This window comes from Toxorhynchites rutilus, chromosome 3 (assembly GCF_029784135.1).
Source record: "Toxorhynchites rutilus septentrionalis strain SRP chromosome 3, ASM2978413v1, whole genome shotgun sequence".
NCBI classification, from domain to species: Eukaryota; Metazoa; Arthropoda; class Insecta; order Diptera; family Culicidae; genus Toxorhynchites; species Toxorhynchites rutilus.
In genome coordinates, this window is record NC_073746.1 from 28,300,376 (window position 1) to 28,324,695 (window position 24,320).

Below are 24,320 nucleotides of genomic sequence, written 5' to 3' on the forward strand. Positions count from 1 at the left end.
TTCAATAAGGAAAAAAATGTGAAAGCTTTCAGAAGAAAAAATATGTCCATCTAAAAAATTCAAGAGGAATTCAAAGACCAGCAATATTGAATCATTGAATTGCATTACTCCAGTTACGGTGGATTTTATCACTATAGCTGAGTCATTATAAAAAGATAGAAGTGCGCTGTACAAATTAAACGAGCGAAAAAAAAATAAGAAATTGAAATTCTACTTAAAGGACACAACTTGACCGACAGGCAATACTGTCAAAAATAGAGGAATATTCAAATAAAATAATATAAAATATATCATCATAAAGAATGGGGAAAAATAAAATAAAGATGCGCAATAAAAGGGAAACATTGAAAAATGCGCTATATGAATGAAAAGAGTGTAAATAAAATGAAAGAAAAATGAAGAAATAGAAGAGTCCCCTAAAAATAGAAAAAAATATATAATACTGCAGTGACATCATTAGCTTACCCACGGGGAGCAATGGCCTGAAACATGAAACAGAAACGAAAATTCATTTTAATAGAAGAATGTTTATTGAGTATTTCTCTAAAACTTTTTGTTTTTTAATTCTCAAAAAAAAATAATATTCTCTTAAAATTTCGTACAAGTCGCCCATACATTAGAAAATGGGCACTTTTACAGGGAAAAAGTTTTTCTAAAACAACTTTTTCATTTTTTTTTTTTTTTTGAAAAAGTTACAACTAATCCTAGTTTTTGACTAAAATTCTGATAGATTTTTAGGGAGATCTTTTTTTGAAATCTAGAGTTTTCATCAACATTATAAAAGAATCTTAATTTTAAAACTATAAGATCTACAAAATGTTTGTCCAAAAATGAAATGGATATAAATTGCCCTTACAATTTTCAACAAGTCACCCATACATCGTAAGATGGGCACCGTTACAGGGAAATTTTTTTTCGAAAAACAACTTTTTCATGTTTTTCTTTGGAAACATGCTCTGTTAACTTTTTTCTATTTAGAAACATGAAAATGTTACGAGTGAAAGATTATTTTTTCAGAAGTCTACACCCAAAAATGTCCAGAAACTATAAAAGATAGAAAGTTGACGTCTTCGACAAAAGTTCATAGTTTAATAAGATCTTAAACTTTGTCGAATGCACTGTATTGCTATCATGACTTTCAACAAAATAAGGATGAGATGTAATTTTGTTCAAAGAAAACATGAAAAAGTTGTTTTCTTTGAAGAAAATGTTACAAAAACTTTTTCCCAGTAAAATGGCTCATCTTGCGATGTATGAACGATTTGTTGTAAACAGTATTACCAGGTTTCTCTGGAAAGGTACAGATTTTTTCGTTATTTTTGGTACAGATTCTGTTCGGTACAGAGTACGGATTTTCTTCAAAAAGTACAGATTGGTACAGATTTTTTCCGCGGGTGAAATTTCTTACATTTGAACAAAGCTACATTCAGGTACATGCCGACTTTTACGCCGCAGTATCGCTTGGTGCGCCAGCTCGAAACATTTAATAAATACAGTGAAAACCTGTTTTTGTCCGTTTTATTTTGTTCGAATTTTTTTTGTGCGATTTGTGCGATTTTCGATTTGTACGGATTTCTGTTCTTGTGCGGTTTTTTTATTGCCATTTTTTATGTGCGGCATATGAAAAAAAGCATATTTGACGAAGTTATCGTCCATTTAGTTTTTTTCGATGATTTATACGCATTTCAGAGCGAAAAAAGCATATTTGCGTCTCAATTATCCACTTCTGAAATCGTTCCCCTCCTCCCATCAAATGCTCTAAGTTTTCCTAAATTTTTGCATGACATGATATCTAACAGCATCACGTCTCGACATGCAACTAAAAGCACAGAACAGCCACGCGTAACCGAAAAGGCAAACTGTCCCATCGCAAAGTAGGGAGACAGAAGGGAATTGAACGGTGAACGGCGTGGATTTGAGTTATTTTCTTGGGGGAAACTTTTTTTATGCGGTCCCTATCTACCGCACAAAAAAAATTTTTTTTCAAAATGTGTGCCTAACACGGTTTTTTAAAGCTACTGGAGAAGTTTTGCACGATTTTTTTATGCGATCCCTGTCCTCCGCACAAAAAAAGGTTTTCCTGTACTGCAATCTAGATTCAAAAAAAACTATGTATAAGCATTGTCAAACACACGAATGACGAATGAAATGTGAATGTGGTATTTGTAAATGAGTATTTTTTATGCTAATAAAATGGATTATTCTCTACAAAGAATATTTTTGATGGTACAGATTTTTGGAAGAAGAAGTGCAGATGAGACAGAATTTTAACCACTGGTTGAAAATTGTAAAGGCTATTCAAATTTTTTTTGAGAATTTTAAAAAAATAAAAAAATTAGTTTTATTTTTAAAATTATTTTTTCAGTGAAATTTAAAAAAAAAATTTCTGGCATTTTTTTTGAAAATTTAAAAATTTTCTACATTTTATCCTTTGATCTCAATTTTGTAGGTCTCATAGGTTTTGAGTTATAAATTTTTGTAAAAAATTAAGAAATTTTTTTGACCCTTTCCAAAAAGGAGTCTTATTCTTCTTCGAATATTTCAAGCATGCAAAGATGGGTCATGCTTTCGATAAAATCGAACTTGAAGTTTGGTGCTATAAGGGTTTTTTTATCATTCAAAACAATTTCAATCCGTTATTTCTGCTGTAAGTTTGATTTTCCAAATCCCCTCTGACTTAACACCTACGAATTAATATCAAAACAAATTTTATGTTGGTTTTAAAAATCAAAAATTACAGCCTAATTTTTAAATATTATTAAATATAGAATGTGGGGAGTGCCATCCTTATTGATACTTTGTATGCACGCTATCATCATAAAGCGCAACAGTCCGAAATCCGAGAACGAGCGATTGCGATTTATGCTGACGGCTGCGAGTAGTGTCACGTAGGCATCCAAACGGAACGGAAAGAACGTTCGTGGTTACGATGATTAAATATCACATCCCACATTAGCATAAAGAACAAACTTAACTACAGTATATACACGCAGGCCGGGGGCACTTCGGTTTGTGATGCAAGACGAAATGAATGTGTTTCTCTAACACGGACTTCAAAACTAAAGAGCCTGAGGAAACTGACATTATTATTAAATGCAAAATATGACTACTTTTGCGCTCACCCGTGCAGACCGGAATATATTTTCCAAACACGGACTACAAAAGCGAGTACGAACACGACACTAATTGAATCAATAATTTAATCATTACAAACAAATGATTACTAAACCAGCAGTAATCCTACGTCAAACTTGCTATATCATAGATATAACCCATTAATTTTTTTTTTGAAAGCAGAAATGTGGTAATCACTAGTTTATCATACATTTTTACAAGATGATAAATAAATACTGCCAATTTTGTAGTGACTGACAAGTGCACTGTAAAAAAAATCGAAATAATGACAAAATAACTCTAAAGACGCAAATATGTTGGCATTTTTGAGTGGCCCACCCTGTACTTATTATTCCTAACTACATTTGACACAGATCCACATCCCAAATGAGTGCCAACACTTTGTAATTTTAAGCCAAGAAGCCAAATTCAACACGCCCCATTCAAGAACCGGCCATTAATACAAAATTCCAAATAAAACAAGCGTAACGAACTGCGGTTCGCTCGCAGCCGTTTTTGGCACTTTCATTTGATTTCAATTCGCTTTTTTCCTCCGCTTCCGGAATGACTCTCGTTCCGAGAAGGCCTGATTTCTTCCTCGAATCGCGTAAAGTAACTGAACACGGGTGGTGTTTGTAGACGTTTAATGAACTGAAAACAATGATGCTAGAAGATGAAAAAATGCTGAGAAACGACTTGAGGAATGTGTTTTTGTCTGAAGAATTTATTAAGTTTTCTTTTTTCTAGATGTGGTAGATTCTCGCTAAAGTTACATCTGTAAATAAATTCTTACAAAGTTTACCAAAGTGCGGGAATAGAAAACTTGGCACACAGGAACGTTTTCCACAGAAATTCAATCTTCGCCGAAGCAACTGCTTTCTTGAGGAATTAGTCGATTTCATTATCGATTAATCTTTGCTTCCCGCCGATAACGGTATAATCGATATAATCAATTATATTAAAAACTTTTCATCCCGCACACCGACGATTCGCACATAGAAGAAAGCTAATTAACGTTCTGTTAATTTGACAAAACCCGCTCAAGTCTGAACTGAAACCTCCAACAAAAGATTCCCTCTGAATACGCCATGCTTATTTTTGAAAACGTTAAACCGAGGAAACCTTATAACTTTAAATATAACGCTGCTTAGCAGAACCAACAAACACACCTCCCCGGGGGGGGGGGGCGCAGTCGTTTTCGCTGCTCCGATAACAACATCCAACCTCCACCGGATGCTTAATAAGATTTTTGATTGGGAATTTCCGCCAAGCATCTTGTGTCGTGTTGTGGGCCCGCGCGTGGTTTCATATGGAAAATTATGCCACGCGGCGTGACATAACGACAGTTCGGGTGTGGGGGAGGGGTACCAAATTAATTCATATCCAGCTGCTCTGAGGGAGGGTAATGACATTTTCAATTAACTTGCATATAGAATGAGACTATATAGAATGAGACTATATAGAATGAGACTTCATACATCAGCAAGCCGTGGAATAAAGGTGACGTATAATTTTCATCATAACGAATATTGCAGATTTTCTTTGTGACTTTTTCTTGTAAGCCATTTCAGTGTTTGAAAGACTATTTCCGGAAGAAGTTGTGAACTTCCCGCTGTATTGACCCTCGGAGCAGAGTTTCTGAAGATCCCCTGTCTCTGGAAAATCAATATTCAAAACTTTTTTTGACGGAATTTCGAAAGAAGCCGGGACGATATACTGAAAAGAAAGGATTTTTCTTGAAGTCGGAATTATTTTTCAAGTGTTTTTTGGAGTGTGAAGCTTCAAGGATTTTAGAAGTTTTCTGACATTCATCTAGATACATTTAAGATAAGTTTTCGTTTTATTTTTCTTTCACGCATACGTATACATATACATATACATACACATATTTCATTTTATTTTATTTATTTATTTATTTATTTTTTTTTATCATTTCATATTTGCGTGTTCAAAGAAATCTTCTCTCTCATTTTTACGACTTTTTTTTTTTTTGAAAAATGGAGGGTAATGAACCCTCCGATGCTGAAATGAGGGTCTCAGACCCTCCTCCAGATGGTTTTACGGTTTCTCCAGGAAAAAAACAAAAAAAATCGCAGTCAAACTCTTCGTCTGTACCAAATAGTGACTCTGTTCTCCGCTCTTCGACACAATCTCTGCCTAATTCGGCTCAACTTCCACGTATTAGACAATACCAGAACGCCCCGGCATCATCGAAAAACCGTTGGGTGGTATTCTTCCGTCCCAAAGGGAAACCTCTAAGAGTATCTCAAATTTGCAAAGACCTGACGTCTAACTACTCAGGTGTCTTAGAAATGACGAAAGTCAATAAAGATAAACTTCGTGTTGTGCTCTCAAATTACAAAGATGCTAACGCGATAGTGAAAGGCACTTTGTTCACTAATGAATATAGAGTTTATATTCCGGCTCACATTGTTGAAATCGATGGTGTAGTTACGGAAAAATCTCTTCAACATCAAGATTTTGTAAAAGCTAAGGGTATCTTTCACAATGCAAATATTCCACATATTAAAGTTTTGGAGGTGAGATCTCTGAACTCTTTGATATCTGAGGGTACAGAAAAAAAGTATTATCCATCTGGCTCTTTTAGAATTTCCTTCGAAGGCACAGCACTTCCAAATTATGTGCTTATCGATAAACTTCGTCTTCCAGTTCGGTTATATACCCCTAAAATAATGACTTGCTTAAATTGCAATCAGTTAGGTCACACTAAAACCTACTGTTGTAATAAAACGAAATGCTCAAAATGTGATGACGACCATGACGAAGTCACTTGTAACAAAGATGCTGATAAATGTATTTTTATGGAGATGTTCCTCATACAATTAAGGATTGTCCGAAATACAAATTACGTTCGATGAAACTCAAGCAATCACTTAAGGATCGTTCTAATCGATCCTTCGCTGATATGCTCAAGGCAGCTTCACCTCAGGTACCCGAGGCTTCAGAAAATCCTTTCTCTGTTTTATCAGAGGATGATGATTCGGATTCTCAATTTGATCCAGTAATCACAGGAAGAGTCAGGAAGAGGAAAATTGCTTCTTCCTCTAAGCCATCTAAAAAAAGAGGATTGATCTCTAACAAGCCAGAATCTTCAAATTATTCTGCTCTACCCAAGAATAACCCTCCTGGTTGGAGATCTTCAAATTATGACGTTCATTTCCCTGAATTGTCAAGCCATTCTCAATTTACTTCTCAATCGGTTCCTGATCCCTCATCTTTTTCAGTAGGTATTTCCTTTTCATCGATTGTTCAATGGATTCTTGATTTTTTCGGAATATCAGATTCAATGAAAGGTATCATTTTTGCTTGGCTTCCTTCTATCAGCCAGACTTCAAAGTGGCCCCTCCTCTCGTTCATTAATTTCGATGTCTAATTTGTTGGATGATTCAGGTAAATCCTCTATTTTGCAGTGGAATTGTAGAAGTATTCTTCCTAAACTTGATTCTTTCAAGCAAATGCTCCATTTTTTGAATTGTGATGCGTTTACTCTTTCTGAAACATGGCTTCGTTCGGACAATGTGTTAAACATCCATGATTTTAATATTATCCGTTTAGACCGCGATGATAGCTATGGAGGAGTTCTCATAGGCACTAGAAAATGCTACCCATTTTACAGGATTCCCCTGCCTTTAGTCTCAGGAATTGAAATTCTAGCGTGTCAGGTACGTATCAAGGGTAAAGATTCATGCATTGCTTCTATTTATATTCCTCCAAGAACTATGCTTAATTATAGAAATCTTGTGAATATAGTTGAACTTTTACCGCAACCTAATCTTATTTTGGGAGATTTCAACTCTCATGGAATTGGATGGGGTGAGTCTTTTGATGATCGAAGGGCCAATTTGATTTATGATCTTTGCGAGGACTTCAACATGGCAATTTTGAATACAGGTGATGTAACAAGAATCGCTCCATCTTCAGGCCGCGCTAGTTGCTTAGATTTGTCTCTGTGTTCTTCCTCTTTTTCTTTAGATTGTAATTAGAATGTCATCCAAGATCCACATGGAAGTGATCATTTGCCAATCACTATTTCCATTTCAAATAATTCAAAATCGTCTGAAACAACAAATATTCAGCATGATTTATCTAGAAACATTGATTGGAAGAGATTCTCTTCAATTATTTCAGAATCGGTGGCATTAGTTCATGAGTTACCCCCGCTGGAAGAATATAATTTTCTAACTGGTTTAATTCTTAACAGTGCTATTGATACTCAGACGAAGCGCTTTCCTGGTAATTCGTTTCGTAGACGTCCTCCTAATCTGTGGTGGGACCAAGAATGTACGAATCTCTATAAAGATAAATCGAATGCGTTCAAGGATTGGCGAAAATTGGGCACCTGTGAACGTTATGATAACTACATTTATCTGGAGCGTAAATTCAAAAGCTTCATTAAAGCTAAAAAGAGAGGCTATTGGCGTCATTTTGTAAATGGGCTTTCACGAGAGACTTCCTTTAGCACTCTTTGGAGAGTTGCCAGACAAATGAGAAATTCATCTCATTCAAATGAAGAAGTTGAATATTCAGAAAGGTGGATTTTTGACTTTGCCAAGAAGATATGTCCAGACTCTGCCCCCGCACCTTCTCCCTTCTTAGAGACATCTGATGATGTTGAGCCTCCGTTCAGTATGACTGAATTTTCTCTTGCCCTTCTTTCTTGCAACAACACGGCTCCAGGGTCAGATAGGATCTAATTTAATTTGTTGAAAAATCTACCTGATAATGCGAAGAGACGTTTGTTGAAACTGTTCAATGCTTTCCTTGAGCAGAATATTGTTCCGCATGAGTGGCGACAAATTAAAGTTATAGCTATTCTGAAACCTGGTAAACCTGCGTCTGATTATAATTCTTATAGACCAATTGCAATGCTATCTTGCATTCGCAAATTACTAGAAAAAATGAATCTCCATCGTTTAGACAGCTGGGTTGAATCTAATAATCTTCTCTCGCCATCGCAGTTCGGGTTTCGTAGAGGCAAAGGAACCAATGATTGTCTTGCGCTTCTTTCATCAGAGGTTGACTTTGCCTTGTGTAGTAAGCAACAAATGACATCAGTGTTCCTAGATATCAAAGGTGCGTTCGATTCTGTTTCCATTGAAGTCCTTTTTCAAAAACTTCGTCTAAATGGGTTTTCCCAGAAATTAAATTGTTTTCTGTTTAACCTAATGCGTGAAAAACATATGAGTTTTTCTCATGGTTCTTCGTCAGTTTTACGCATTAGCTACATGGGTCTTCCTCAAGGCTCATGTCTTAGTCCAATTCTTTACAACTTCTATGTAAATGATATTGATGTTTGTTTATCGGGAAATTGTACTTTGAGACAGTTTGCAGATGATTGTGTTGTATCGGTAATAGGCAAAGACAACACCGATCTTCATAATCCTTTGCAAGATTCTCTTGATAATTTGATTGATTGGGCCTGTAGATTGGGTATTGAATTTTCTACTGAGAAGACAGAGATGGTTGTATTCTCAAGAAAACATCATCCTGCACAAATACAGCTTAAACTTTTGGATAGACCTATTCGTCACTCGATGTCATTCAAGTATTTAGGTGTTGTGTTTGACTCCAAAGGAACATGGGGTAAACACATAGGCTACTTGAAACAAAAATGTCAGAAAAGAATAAATTTTCTTCGATCCATAACAGGAACTTGGTGGGGAGCTCATCCTGAGGATTTGATTAGGTTGTATAGAACAACCATTTTATCTGTTATGGAGTATGGTAGTTTTTGCTTCAGGTCCGCTGCCTGTACCCATATTTTGCATCTGGAAAGGATTCAATATCGCTGTTTGCGTATTGCTCTAGGATGTATGCAGTCAACACATACAATGAGCCTAGTAATTGTAGCTGGCATACTTCCTCTTTCCGTACGTTTTTTCGAGTTATCATTCCGTTTTTTAATACGGTGTGAAACACTTAATCCGAAGGTGATAGCAAACTTAGAAAAAATGTTGAACTCAGGCGTTCGATCTAGGCGAATGTCTCTATATCATGAATTTATGACTTTGGAAAGTCCATCTGCTTTATCTGGTTTCCAGATCATTCCTTCAATTTTGTTCAATTCCTCTATTACTATTGACCTGTCAATGAAGGATTATGTGCATAATATTTCAGATGATCTCCGCCATTTAGTTACACCTGCGATATTCCTGTCAAGGTATAAACATATTGACCCAACCAAAACTTTTTTTTCTGATGGATCTAGTCTTAATGGATCCACAGGCTTTGGTATATTCAATATCAACTTCTTCACTTTTCGTAGGCTTAGTTTACCCTGTTCGGTGTTTGTTGCAGAATTGGCTGCAATATACATGGCCTTACTCCATATTCAGACCTTGGCCCCAGATCACTTTTTCATTTTTTCTGATAGTCTCAGCTCTTTAGAGGTACTCCGTTCAGTGAGAACTAGATATACGTCGTATTTCTTATCTGAAATCCATCAACTTTCAAGTGCTCTGATTACTAGTTCATTTAATATCACTTTCGTATGGATTCCGTCTCATTGTTCGATACCTGGAAATGAGAAAGCAGATTTTCTTGCTAAGAAGGGCACTATGGAAGGAGACTTATTCTATAGGCCTATTACTTTCGATGAATATCTTCATTTTCCTCGTGAACGGGCACTTGTATCTTGGCAGTCAAGTTGGAATAGTAGTGATAAAGGCCGATGGCTATATTCTATCATTCCTAGGGTTTCTCTCAAACCATGGTTTAAAGGATATAATTTTTCTCGTTATTTTATACGGGTAGTGTGCAGACTCATGTCTAACCATTATTCTTCGAATGCACATCTTTTTCGAATTAACATCAGTGATAGTAACCTATGCGTGTGTGGTATAGGATATCAGGATATTGATCATATTGTGTGGTTTTGTTCTCAGTATCAAAATGACAGGTTATCTTTAATAGAAAATTTTCGCAATAAGGGAATGCCACCTAATTTTCCGATTCGCGACGTTCTGGCTAATCGTAATATCGATGCTATCTCTTTAATTTATGATTTTCTCAAATCCATACACTTTCAAATATGAATATATATGTTTAGTTTTCCTTCATTGTTTTGTTTTTTTTATTAGCGTTTCCGTTTCTCTATTTCAACTTTTTTCTTCAGAATTCGAAAAGTGAGCAGATTTTCATCCCTTCCCTAGTCCCAAGGAGATAACTAGTTCCTAGGAGATGGTCATCTCTGCAACAAGAATAATATTATCTAATTGTGAATTTTGTCATGATGTTTGTCCATATTGTAACATTTTTCGAAAAGATAATAGGGTTTTTATGCCTTTTAGAGAAAAAACATTGGCATTGTTCTACTCAAAGAGGCTTTTCCCTATTCATAAACACGGCTCATTGTTACTTAATGTTGCTGAGCCATTTGAAAATAAATTTAGTACAAAAAAAATAGAATGAGACTATAGTGAATAAATAACACACTTTCTGTTAAATAAGCTCCGAGATAGCTGTGAAAAACCTTAGTTATCCATTTTTCTCTCAAGTAAGTTAGTGGCATCGAAGTTAGGAAACTTATTGATTTTTACAGGGGGTGTTGATGTCAAGAGTCTTTACATAGAAAATTGATGAGTTTAATGGAGTTAAAATATGTTCTCGCGCTGGTCAACAACTGTTGGCTATATGGAACAAGTAGGCATTCGAGCGGTTCGAAATGTGACACGGGAAGTATGGACGAGAATGCAGCTTCCAGGACAAAAAATCTGAACGGAAACCGAATCCGGTGGACAAAACTTTGGGGAAACTCGGCCAAACCGGGAAGTCAGGCGTTGTCACGGCTCATCCATCAAACCAAGAGCTCGTAAACTACGAGTGTCGAAAATCGGATGAAAGTTATATCACGTTTGATTACAACATGGTTCTGGGTGACCAGTATTACACTGTTTGAGGAAGCCGAAGTGTTGTCGAGATAGAGTCATAAGTTTTTACCAGAAAGATCAGTAAAAAATCAATCGATTGGAAGACCTTGTCTATATGACATGCTTTCCGAGCCGTGTACACTGATAGACTGAATACTGCTTACGTCAGAGAGTGTCTGAATCGGAACCTACTGGTCGTCCGTAAGCTTGATTACCCAATTCAGTTTTGAATTTGGGATCGGTGTACTACTCAAAAGACACTGTAGCCTGGTACCAATCCAACGAAGTGCAGTTCGTACCGAAGAAGATGAATCCGCTGCAACTGTCTTCAGGCGAAACCAATTGATCTTCTTAGGTCCTTACCAAATCATGTTCGAGAAAACATTTCACCACCAGATTCCATTCCAATCCAGATTCGTAAAAGATTGGAAAATAGTGGCCAAAATCCGAATCTGGAAGACAGTCTTCGATCGTTGATATATGACTGATTGGAATCTAATTTTGTATTGAAGCATTGTAATAAAAAAAAATAAAACAAAAACTCTCACTCTTAAATTGTGTGTATAAACCGTGCTCAAACATAATGAAACACCCCCAAACACTCTCTAAAAGCAAAAAAACATCTTCGAAACGATGCATTGCCCCATAATCATTCGACATTTTGTTCACAACACACATTTTCATCATCAGTTCACTTTAACATCTCAGCTTTTTTATCTCCAAGAGTATATTTTAAAGCACTCGTCGATTTCAGTGTAGACAGGTTTACATTTTTCTCCTTCTCCAAAGATGTGGCGATGTGTAGATTGGACAAGAGACTGATTTTTAAAATGTTTTTTTTCTAAATTTTCAGTTTATGTGTAATCAAACAGCTCATTCACAAACCCATTGCATTCACATAGCCTGAATATGTTTTTGGATACCTGCTGAATTTGGTGGTTTCATTTGCCGCGTAAAAGTTTATCAGAAATCAAACCACAGCAAAAAAAAACAACTAACTATACTACAAACAGATTTACAAATACACCAGTGGACGGCATATATCGAGCCCGTTAGTTGAATTCTGGAAACCATTCGATTGAAACTGAAATGCTTATTGCTTAAATACCATATTCTCTGTTTATTTCATCTGATTCGTTCAATGAATTAAATTGAGTGAATTGAATTTTTATTATTATTTTATATCGTGTTTTATTTCATAGTATTATTTTTCGGAAACCGCGTGAAAAGCGAACTATTTCAGTGATAAAATTGAGAGAGAACTATAAACGTGACGTGAAAAACGTAAATTGATACAACCAAAACGTTACTACTTGTGATACTTGAAAAATCTATATAGTGAGTGATGTCTGTATGCCTTTCTATACTAGAGATGGGCAAAACGGTTCGTTTCAGTGAGCGGCTCAGAGCCGTGCGCTCAATGGAGCCGGCTCATTTGAGCGGCTCGACGGCTCTTTTCAAGAACTGGTTTATTCGGATATGTAAAGAATGGAAGACGTAAAAAATAAGGTTTGAAACAATAATCAGTGCAGAGAATAGCAAAAATATTACTTTACTGAAGTTTTCTCTGATATATTTTCGTTACAATGATCTTCTTTACTATTTTTTTATTTATAAACATTATCTTTTCAATGTTATCTGATGAAAGTCTACTACATCTTTCACTGCAAACTTATCCTGCTTTCGGAAAAACTCGCTCACATGGTACTGAAGTCACCGGAATACATAATATTTTTAAAAAAATGGTGGAACCGAAAATAGATTTCTTTTCATTTCACCAAAGCAAAGGGTCGTTTATACACAGCAAATGTGGTTCCGCTAAATATTTATCTACAATAGATATTGCAGCAGCTTTTGTGAGGATCGAAGACTGCCAACCAATGCATCAAAAACGCTTCATCACCAACGATTTGTAGTAGTTTCGTAGGCGTGTATTCTATGGATGTCATTTTTAGCGTTCTTATCAACGACTGGTGTGCATAGTTGTATTTTCTGTTATCCCCAAAACCATTTTGCTTGAAGCGAGTATTGGTTAGGCTATTAATCTGTCTAACTCAAGATTTGTAAATCACTTTACCAGCTCCGAAATCAATTCATTACAGAGCTTTTTTTTATAAATACTAGAACTGATTTTTCTTGATCCGTATAATGTTGATCATGTCGAATTATCAGTCGGGAGAGTATAGCTATTTTTCGATAACGACACAGTTTCCTCTCCGTTGTATATCCCAAACAATATTAAAAATTTTCGAATGGAATGTTTTCATGATTAAGTGTATTATATTAATCAAATCATTTCATTCGATACCCATAGGCGGGAGTTGCTTGGAAAAAGTAATTGATAATTTTGAAGTTGAATTTATCATAAATAACTGTGCTCTACTAGTCAAGCCCTTTCATTTGATACCCATATTGATGGGGTTTTGACGAAATTTGTTGTCTGCCAATTTGTAACGGCCGCCATCTTGGATTTCCATTTTACATATATAACTGTGTTCTACTAGTCAAGTCCTTTCATTAGATACCCATATTGATGAGGTTTTGAAAAAAATACATATTTCGCCATTTAGGGGTGGCGGTCATTTTGGATTTGTATTTTTCATTAATACCTGTGTTCTACTAATCCAGCCCTTTCGTTTGAAACCCATTTTCATGGGGTTTGGAGAAAATATGTAGGGGAGAGGGAGGCACATTCGTACACTTTTTTTTCCTTCATTTTTAATATTTTTTGTAAACTTAAAAAAAAACCTGAATTCTTCCTGGTTGTTATTTGGACATCAATGTATCATATGAGCGTGTTAGAGGTGTGCGTTGATGCGATTACGAATGGTTTATTCTAATTTTAGAAAATTGCCTTTTTGTCCGAATGTGCCCCATGTGTGGGGCAGTTTCGGACAGTCCTGGGGCTCTTCCGCACAACGAAAAAAAAAAATTAAAATTTTATGTTCATCAACAATTACTTCCGTTTCCTCTTATTTCCAGCATATTCTGCATTTTCAGTAAAAATTAGTGATATTGCTTTCTTCCGTTTTCTAGTGGTGGTTTTCCACCGTGAAGTTTTTGGAAAAGGTTCAACATTTTCCGGGAACAAAGTTGCCAAAGTATCTATCTGTGCTGTAGACGCAATGTTTTGCAGCATTGTTGTATTACCCGATGAGTCAGTTGAAATCATTTGAGCATTCAAAATCCTTGTCCGAAAAAACCTTTCTTGAGAATGGATAGCAACCTGTCATTTTGAATCCAGCTAGGATATTACTCAGATTGAAAGAAGCATTATAAGCCGATGCAACTATACCTGAAAGGTCGTGCATAGGAATAGTTTTTCCACGATGATTGAGTAGCCAATCGTTCTGGGAAACTGAGAGCTTTTGCTCGAAAGGGCCCATAACTGAAACATCCAGCGGTTGCGATTTGTGACATAAAGTGGAAAAGATACATGAATTGTGCAATTTTCTCTGCAATATTTATTTTTTTCCAAAGTGTAATGACTTTTTGATTGATTTTTGATTTTTTGAAATTGATTCGTTTACGTTTACGTTTACTGTTTGAGAAACAGTTTTCCCGTTATGCAACCGTTAGTTGGGAAATTAGCAAATACAATGGAGCCAGATGGCCCACCTGTGAGCTTGAATCATGAAAACGTTCTATTCGAAACTCGTTCGATAGCTTTTTCCTTCTCATCTTCGTTGATGCTGGTTCTATAGGTTTTCTTTTTATAGTTTCGAACCATCATTAGGTCTGAGAATCAGACTAAATTGGTGTTTGTTAGTAAACAACAATCAGATTCAAATTTTATCAGGTATTAAACAGTGTCAGAATGTGCCCCACCATCATCCGAAGACAAATCATAATTTTATCTAATAAATAGACCTTTATTTCTCCGTTGTATGTACGTTTTTTTCATTTCATATTAGTTACTAACTGAGGTGGTGTACTTCATTTTCTAAATCGTTCACAAAGGAATTAGGGAAATACTTACAACCTCAAGCTCAAAAGTTTCGAAACGTGTATGAAAAAGGGCATTGTGTTGTTTTCGTAAGTAATAAACGACCAGGAGATGTCAAACCATATGACAGCTGTTGGTGGAAGGGCTGTTAACATACTTATATTTTTAATTTGGTTGAAAATTGTACCACTTAATTTTTATAAGCGTTGTCCGAAACTGCCCCCCTTCCCCCTAATCCGCCAAAATTTACAAACATACAAACAGCTAAATAAAACCGTTTAAAAAGCAGCATGAGAAACATATATTTCTTCCGCACTGCCGCAGCCCACGGTTCGTCAGAACGAGCGTACGATTCACGGTTCTTTACCAACAAGCCGAAAAAAAAACACGGTTCTTTAACGAACCGCAGTTCTTTTTTGAACCGTGGTTCTCGAATGAACGGCTCTTAAATGAACCGCGGTTCAAAAAAGATCCACGGTTCTTTTATGAGCCGTGGCTCATTCAGGAGCCGTTCATTTGAGAGCCGCAGCGTATTTTTAAAGAATCGTGGATCGTACGCTCTTTTTGACGAATCGGCTCAAATGAGCGGCTCGTGAGCGCTCGCCCATCTCTATTCTATACTGCAGAAAATGCAGAAAATTTGAATTCTGTTCTCGTTATTATTGATTCTATTCGTTTTTTATTGTTTTCATAGTCTAGGGACCAATATATTTTTTTTTCTGAAAAACTGAAGATTTTTCACATAACTTTTACCAAAACCAGATAGGCGTTTTTTTCGTTCACATTATCATGCCGGGTGTTTGGGTTCGATTCCCGTTCTGGTCGGGGGATTTTTCGTCGAAGAAATTTCCTTCGACTTGCACTGTGGTCACGCGTATTCTAGAGCTTGCCCCTCGGAATACATTCAAGGCGTGCTATTTGGCTAAAGATATCTCAACTTAGTGTTACTAAAAGACGCTAGGTAATTCATACGTTGAGACGGCACCCGTTTTCAAGAGTGTTAAAATGTTTGCATGCATGGAGCAAACCTTTCATTCTATAAGATTCTATAAGATTATTCAATTATTCAAAGAAAATGAAATTATTCAGTTAGCTTAGAGTTGTAACCAAAAAAATGCACCAGAATATTACACTACATTATAAAATGAAACTGGATCTTATAAGTATACACGGAAAGTGTTTTCTGAGAGTAAAACGGAGAGCGTAAACAACGTGAAGTTTTTAATGCGTGCGTATTTGCAAAGTGTCTCTTATTTCGCTTTCTTATATTACTTTTGTATTACTATATCATCTATATTATACACAAACTCGTCTCTCGCTTGGATGCTTGCTACACCAGTATCGGTGGAGAGCACACTGAATGATACTTTCAAGCTTATTTAAAGTAGTGTATGAAGATTTAAAAAAATGTACTAAATATTTATTTTGGATGTAGACAGACATTGTAGAGGCAAGTGGGAGAATAATACGAATAATTCATTTTTAGATAGTTTCATTCAATACTTGGATTTCGGAACGCCGAAAGAAAATATTTTGTGCATGCAAGTTCAACTTTGAATCGTTGTAGTAGATTATATAGCTCGTCAATTTTGCTATAACTTGTTAAATAATGAGAATTTACAAAAATCCTTCCGAGAACATATTTTTAAATGCCTAAATTTCAGAAAAATGAAGAAAGTGACACATAGTGAATAACATTATGGGCGAGTTCTAGATACTTTTCGAAACAAACTAGTTCGACGACATTAGAAGTATTGTGAAAATTTTCCTGACTAACAATCGAAGTGACAACCATGAGTGCTTAATGATTTTGCATAATAAAAATCGTTGATAGCGGAATGTTCACTATAAAAATATAGCTTTATGATGATATAAAGTAGCTAAAAATCGGTTTAATTTAACTTTAACTTAACACTTTTAGTATTTTAAACGAGAGTATGTTGTACCTTCTCACACCTGATTTCAACAAATATTCCGTTAGCCGACTTTATACCAAACTATAGTTTATCTTCATTAGTCAGGGCGGAAATGTTGCAACTCTTATCGATTTTTTCGATTTTCTGGATCCAATAGGGCTGATAATTCCTGATGATTGGAATTTTTATCCTTTCAACAATCCCCTTTAATGCGTTTCGTGATATGGGAGGCGATACGAGATTCAGGATGACAAATGACACCAACACGTAGCAAACGAAGACAAAATTGTTTCATGGAGTACATAGATTGTATTGAGACAACTAAAATTATTTCTGGAACTATTGAGCTCTTGAGTTTGCATGTAGAGGGTTTAACCGAGAACCTAGAGTATCATCATCAGTAAATAGGCTTTGTAGAGGACCTCCTTGCAATTGATCGGCGTTTGATTTATTTGCTATATTCCATGAAGTCGTCATCTGATCAAAATATTGCGCCATAATATTGAACGTCTATGGATCGATTCACTCTGTCATACATTGCTTTTACCTACTTTAATTTGATGCATATAAAAGGATTATGTTTAATGATTCGACATGATGTGATGAGCGCTATATCGGAAGAAGATATGAGTTTTCCTCAGTTGCTTGCTAACAATACCCAATCCCGTCTGCTAGGATTCATATCCGTGGCAAATGCTTCGCATGCCAAACCAATGGCCAAAATGAAACACGTTCACGATACCATTACCAGATAGTAATAACATTGTTTGAGGCAGCATAACGGTGCTATTCTTGGCTAAAATCACACGAATAGTGAAATTTGAGCTGAGACAATATCGCGCTACGATTATATTTCGAGCGTTTTCTCTGGGTAGAATCAAACGAGCGGCACGAGAACATTTTGGTAGTCGCTCATATTGTCCGTAGGAATATGTGCAATAAATCAGAGAACAAATAAACGCAGGTACCACGAACGTAGTTAATGATAGAGAATTCGCAAGAAATTAATTTTTATTTTTAGGATAATATATGTGAATCTCCAGATGTTTGTTTGAAAAAAATATAAAAAAAAACCTTCCTGCTCCTATTGCTGTCGAGAAAATAACAAATGAACACAAATAAAACAACCTGAGCTACGTCTTGTATACTCTTAGATTTATTTATTTGAGCAAACCTAAATAACGACGACGTAATCCCGAAAATGAAGTTGCATGCTCGTTAGAAATACAATATAACAATAAATACAGTACGGAATGCTTTAACGGATCTGCTTCATAAAAATATACTTTTTTGTTCAGTTCTTCCATTGCACATTTAATTTTGTATGAATGTAAATATATAAAATATGAAAAAAAAACCCAGACTTTTCAAATGTCTATAAATAATTTTTATAAAATTATTTTCAGATCACAGTTCGCTTTAATTTTTCAAATTTAATTAAATACATTAAATAAAATTAAATATATTTTTAAAAATTCTTTGCAAGAAAATTCCAAAAAAGTATCAATTGTTCTGCTCAAAATTCAACAATTTCAAGAATTGATAATCTAATGGAAGCAGCACAACACTCTGATAACAAATTACCATCCGAATATTAAGCTCTCCATTTTTCCATCAGAAATCAGTATATTTCCTAAGAGTGTATAAATGAGCAAATGAGAGAAAAACTACCAGTAAACGATCTCATCAAAACAACACTATCCGCCAATTAGGCATCTCGCAGAACAACAAGTGTATCTATTATTTCATAATAATCCTCCCACAAAAACATCCATCCGTTTCCTCACAATGGGCAATGAGGCATCGTGCGAAAATCACATATCTATCACCGGAGAAACTTTTCTACTTTTCCACAGATCATTGTGAGCATTCGATGTCGAGAGCGAATGACGGAAACTTTCCTCTTCATTCGTCACTGGTAATGAATATGATTACCATATTCTGTGCCACAGACGCGAATCTTTATTGCAATTGAGATAAAAACAGAAAAAACTTTGCCTCGTGAATTAGCGTCCTCCGCGTAAATCCAATTGTATATTCTTAATGGAAAGTGACCGCACAGTCAAATTAACATCGCTCGCAATTCATTGTTGTGATAGGCAAACTTGGATATAAGGTTTTATTTACCGCTCCCGATAACACAATAAACCAATTTCAGCATCTGTGCGGAAGCGGAAAGTAATTTCCTGAATTGAATACATTATCTCATCTTACCACTGAATTCGCAATAATGCTTTTTGCACTCAGAATTGAAACGATCGAAACATTTGAAATTGAAATTCGATATTGTAAAGTGAATTTAATCTTCTCTGTCAGGCTGCATGAAATTGCGAATCAATTACCTGTTTCTATGCGCAAATCTCACTCCAAGTAGCATTAGTCCATTATAGTAACGAATCAGCAAACAGGAACTCGTAATCCAATAGTTAGAATGTTCAGCATCTACAAACATAAACTTACACTTCTCACAGAGCTCGTTTCCCAGAATCACTTATTCTATCATCTCCATTCGCGAGTAAATCCAGAAACATTCCAAAACACGCGCTTACACAACCCCCGCACACCACTAATCACACACACAAACTCACCGATTATATTTGATTTGCTGAAATGCGAATACAACACTACACGAATTCTCAAATCCAATTTCGGATAGTAAGTAACGTTAGTTTGAGCTTTGCAGATGCGATCACAACGACGACGACGGCGACAACGGGTGGAAATTCGTTGCGCAGGATGAAATCCAACTCGGAGTATTACAATTTACCACATCGCGACGCACTGATAAGCACTGTAATTAAAAGCCCTTAATCCGGGCTTACTGAGCCAATACGAACTTTTCGCGAATAGAACAGAACCGACGCCGTAATTAAAACGAATTTCCACGACCGCAACGGATGGAATTGGAGAGCACTGTCAATCTGAGCCGGATTTCCACGGATGAGCCTGCTTATCTACGGCAATCGTTCCGACCGGGTGCTATAAATCCCTTCGACTCGGCGGATGCTACGACCTTCACTGGCTGGTGTCGAAACTCATTGTAATCCGTTCCGATTATTGCCACTCACACATTTCTTCTTCGCCACCGAGCAGAAACCGTTACGAAACCCGTGCCCCCTGCTGTTACTGCCTGAAGCCTACCTAGAATCCTGACTGGTTGGCCCGTTAACAGGCGGAGTGGCACAGCGAACAACCCGGGACAACGCAAAACTGGGGCAGTGTGTTCGACGCGTGATGACCTGCAAGACTGATTTCAAGTGCACTGCAGCGAAGGCTAGTAGGTCCCCAATCATCTCCGCTGTTGCTGCTTGGCGTGCAGCCAGCAGTTATCAGTGACTCCTTACGGCACAGGATCCACTGCCTCGCTCAGTTGGATGCTGCTGTGGGGATGATATGGGAGAGAATCAGGAGAGAGTGGATGAGCGGGAGATAGCTTTCGACTCGATAAGGTTGGGGGTTTCGATGAGGCGGTCGAAAAGAAGCGGAAGCTTTCGCGGGCTTGTGGGATAAAAGCTTTGGCAGATATGGTTGCCATGATTCGGGAACGTAAACTCACGTCTCAAATTCAAAAGTTTTTGAGTTGAGCATCATGCACTTTATTCTTTAAAAACTACTCTGTTTCGGAGTACTTTTTTTCTTGATTCCCACGTTCAATTGATCACCCAACACGGAAGAAACTTACGCTTCTTTGTGTTGAAACAATCTTTGAAAATTAAACAGGTTATTTCATTGAAACCATTGCACAATGGTCCACAATGGGCACAATGGAGATGCATTTAAGTGGAAATTAGTATTTAGAGCTTGACAGTTGTTCTCTAGATAAAAACTGTCTTAGACAAAGTTGTTACTCATGATAGAGCGCTCATTTTTATGTTGTCAAAAATAGGTCGATGAAATAAAAAAACTAACTTTCTTATCTTTACAGATAGAGCTAAACATAGTTCAACAATGTTGTAGCTCCAATTATTTGAGACATCTTTGTAGAACAAAGTTTTACTCTATCTCTTGAAATAACCGATATAACGCCTTTTTTCTATGCTACGTTAGGGTCACCATGAAAAAAACTGTTTTTTGCTCTAATTTTTACATTGCAAATTTTACATGCAAACTGTCTTCGAAAGACTTTTAGAACTTACTAATACAAACATTTTTCGATGCAAAACTTGTCACTTTCTCAACATTACTCAAAGTTATTGATATTTCTTCCCAAAACACACGCTCTTTTCATTTGTTTGTCATTCTTTCTGGGGCAAACATGAAAAATGTTTGTTGATGGAATTTGAAAGAACAGATTTCACTCTATATAATATGCGATTTTCAAAACTATGTTTGAGTAAATTAAAACTAAAATCATGAGTATTGTGATGAAAACCCATCAATAACTTTGAGCAGGATTAAGTTATTGACATGTTCTGCATCATTGTCCCCTTGCTATAAACAGAAGAATAAGTTGAAATGTAAATTAACAATAGATGTACGAATAGGTTTAAGAATTGAGTGTGTCCCAAATCCCATCCTTTTCCTGAGGAAATATGTCACCCTTCTAATCTTGAGCCCACCGCGAGTAATCGGTTTCTCACATTACTAACCATAGATTTAAGAAAATTGTTTATATATATATATATAGTTTTTAAACATATATTTAAGAATTCGGCTCCTTTAAACTTATGTTATGGAGCCTGTGAAAATAAACGAATTAATAAAAAAAAAATGTTATGCATTGCAAAATATTTATATTTATAAGCTCTAAAAGTCGTACGAAGTCCATTTTGATGTGGAATTTTAAATATAAAAGTTAGAGTAAAAAAATCCGTTTTATCATAGTTACCTTAATGCGACTCAGATAGAAAGCGCTAAAACAACTTTGTGGGAGATATTTATTGTTTAGACAAAAACTGTCTTAGACAAAGATGTTACATATGGTAGAGCGCTCATTTTTATGTTATCAAAAATAGGGTGAGTGTCACATCAAATTGCATCACGGAAAAACGCTGTAGAAATTTAATTTTTAGGAATTATATCTTCAGCTTTCGCTTATAATCAGATAAGAGTGTATAGATCACGTTGGCCATGCTTCACTGTCAATTTTTCGTAAATTTGGAAAAATGTCGTCGAACGAAAAAGAGCGTCGTGAATTAATACTGTGCACTCATTTCGAGAATCCGGAGTTGTCACATCGGGACATCGGTAAGATGCTGGGAATCGTCCAATCCACGGTCAGCAGAGTACTAAAACGATACTTCGAGAACCTAACCATCGACCGGAAGGTGAAGAACGGCAAAAATGGATGCTCCGTCAGTGAAAAAGATCACAAGCGCGTAGTTAAGCAGTTTAGACGTGATCCGAGAAGTTCGGTCCGGGATGTCGCCAATAAGCTGAATTTGTCAAGTTCATTCGTCCAGCGGACCAAGCAGCGGGAAGGCCTGCGTACATACAAGGTTCAGAAGGCTCCTAACCGCGACGAAAGGCAAACATGGTGGGGAAGACGCGAGCCCGGAAGCTGTACACCGAAATGCTAACGAGCTTTTTTCTATCTTTTAAAATAACAGATTTAGCGCTTTTTTCTAAGTTGCATTAGGGTGATCATGAAATAACGTGTTTTTTATGTTTTAACTTTTAAATTTCAAATTCTATATCAAAACTGTCTCCGTACGACTTTTAGAGCTTATCGACACCAACATTTTGCGATGCAGAACTTGTCTATATCGTAATCCTACTCAAAGTTATTGATGGTTTTTTATCCAAAAACTCATGATTTCAATTTTAATTTACTCGAACACGATAAATAACATAGTTTTGAAAAAGACACATCATGTAGAGTGAAATATGCTCTTTCAATTGCCGGCATCAAATTTTGTTTACGTTTGCCCCAGAAAGAATGACATACAATTGAAGAGAGCGTATTTTTTGGGAATAAATATCAATAACTTTGAGTTGAGTTTCGACAAGTTCTGCATCGAAAAATGTTTGTATTAGTAAGCTCTAAAAGTGTAGCATTATCCTTAATTCAATATCCTTTCCCACGCATGTTTCATCTAATTTCACACTTAGTGAAATTCAATTATCCAATTTCCCAAACCCTCGTTAAACCACAAGTCATAAAGTATTAGTCACCCGCTATACGCTTCACGACCGACGGAATAACATTCAAGTACCATAAATAAACACGACACTTGTAGCCACATGTGTACGCTTAGCCACACAGCGCAAGTGTCTGATGTTGTGCTCCCTTGGCCGAGTGGTTAGCGTCATAACTAACATGCCGGGTGTTCGGGTTCGATTCCCGTTCTGGTCGGGGGAATTTTTCGTCAAAGAAATTTCCTCCGACTGGCACTGTGATCACGCGTATTCTAGAGCTTGCCACTCAGAATGCATTCAAGGCGTGTTATTTGGCATAGAAATCTCAACTAAGTACTAATAAAAATGACGCAAGTAATACTACGTTGAGACGGCGAAGTTCCTCTAGGAACGTTAGTGCCATTGAAGAAGAAGAAGAAGAAGTGTCTGATGTTATGTTTACGACCCACCTTAGCCACGCTTGCTCAAGCAAAGCGGAAAGCTAAAACCCACAACATCTTTAACCATTTTTGTCCATCCTCAGTCTATCTCTTTCCATTTTTCTCTTCTGGTGAGATGCTCCGCCCAGTAATAGCAATAAGGGATGTTTGTGTAGAGTTTAAGTGAATGAATGTAAACTAGTATTTAAGAGACATGTTTGTACTGTTGAATAGTCGTTGAATATACGTGATGCGTGCTAGCTGCACGCCGAAACAGCTATCGCTTCCGTGATCTTTTCCGAACGCCCCACCAAATGGTACAAAAGTCTTTCGAAGACAGTTTGTATGTAGAATTTGAAATATAAAAGTTATGGCGAAAAAAAATTTTTTTTTCATTGTGACCCTAACGTAAGATATAAAAAAGACGCTATATCGATTATTTTAAGAGATAGAAAAAAACTTTGTTCTACAAAGATGTCTCAAATAACTGGGACTACAACATTGTCGAAGTATGTTTACCTCTATCTTTAAAGATAAGTAAGTTATATTTTTTATTTCATCGAAAATTTTGGTCACCCTATTTTTGATAACATAAAAATGAGCGCTCTATCATATGTAACAACTTTGTCTTAGACAGTTGTTGTCTAGAGAATAACTGTCGAACTCTAAATGATAATTTCCACTCAAATGCATCTCCTGAATCATTGTGCATTGTGACATGTGAACTAATCGTCAGATTGTCATGCAATTATGACACGCTTTATATCAAGATATTCAGGTACGCAAATCAAAGCTCGCCGTTTTTCGTTAGGTGATGCCAGTAGTATTTTCAGTCGAAAGGTCGCGTCAGGTTATTAATTCGAGGAAATCTGCGTCTGAAACCTACCGAATGATTGTTGGTATCTATGATGATGTCGCAATCAGTGGAAGAACGTGTCACGAATGGTTTCACTGCTTA

General features: G+C 36.3%; 1 protein-coding gene across 9 annotated transcripts in view; it reads right to left on the reverse strand.

Annotated features, from left to right (window-relative positions):
* LOC129777510 (histone-lysine N-methyltransferase 2D) overlaps positions 1-20,137 on the reverse strand; it is a 578,056-nt gene extending 557,919 nt beyond the window's left edge. For 6 of the 9 annotated variants that reach the window (XM_055783818.1, XM_055783817.1, XM_055783814.1 and 3 more), the window contains exon 1: positions 19,208-20,136. The gene's annotated coding sequence lies outside the window, so the exon portion shown is untranslated. Of the gene's footprint in view, positions 1-465; positions 483-19,207 lie in introns of all 9 variants that reach the window. The other 3 variants (XM_055783811.1, XM_055783810.1, XM_055783812.1) reach the window with 3 other exon arrangements.
* Positions 20,138-24,320: the final 4,183 nt, after the last annotated feature.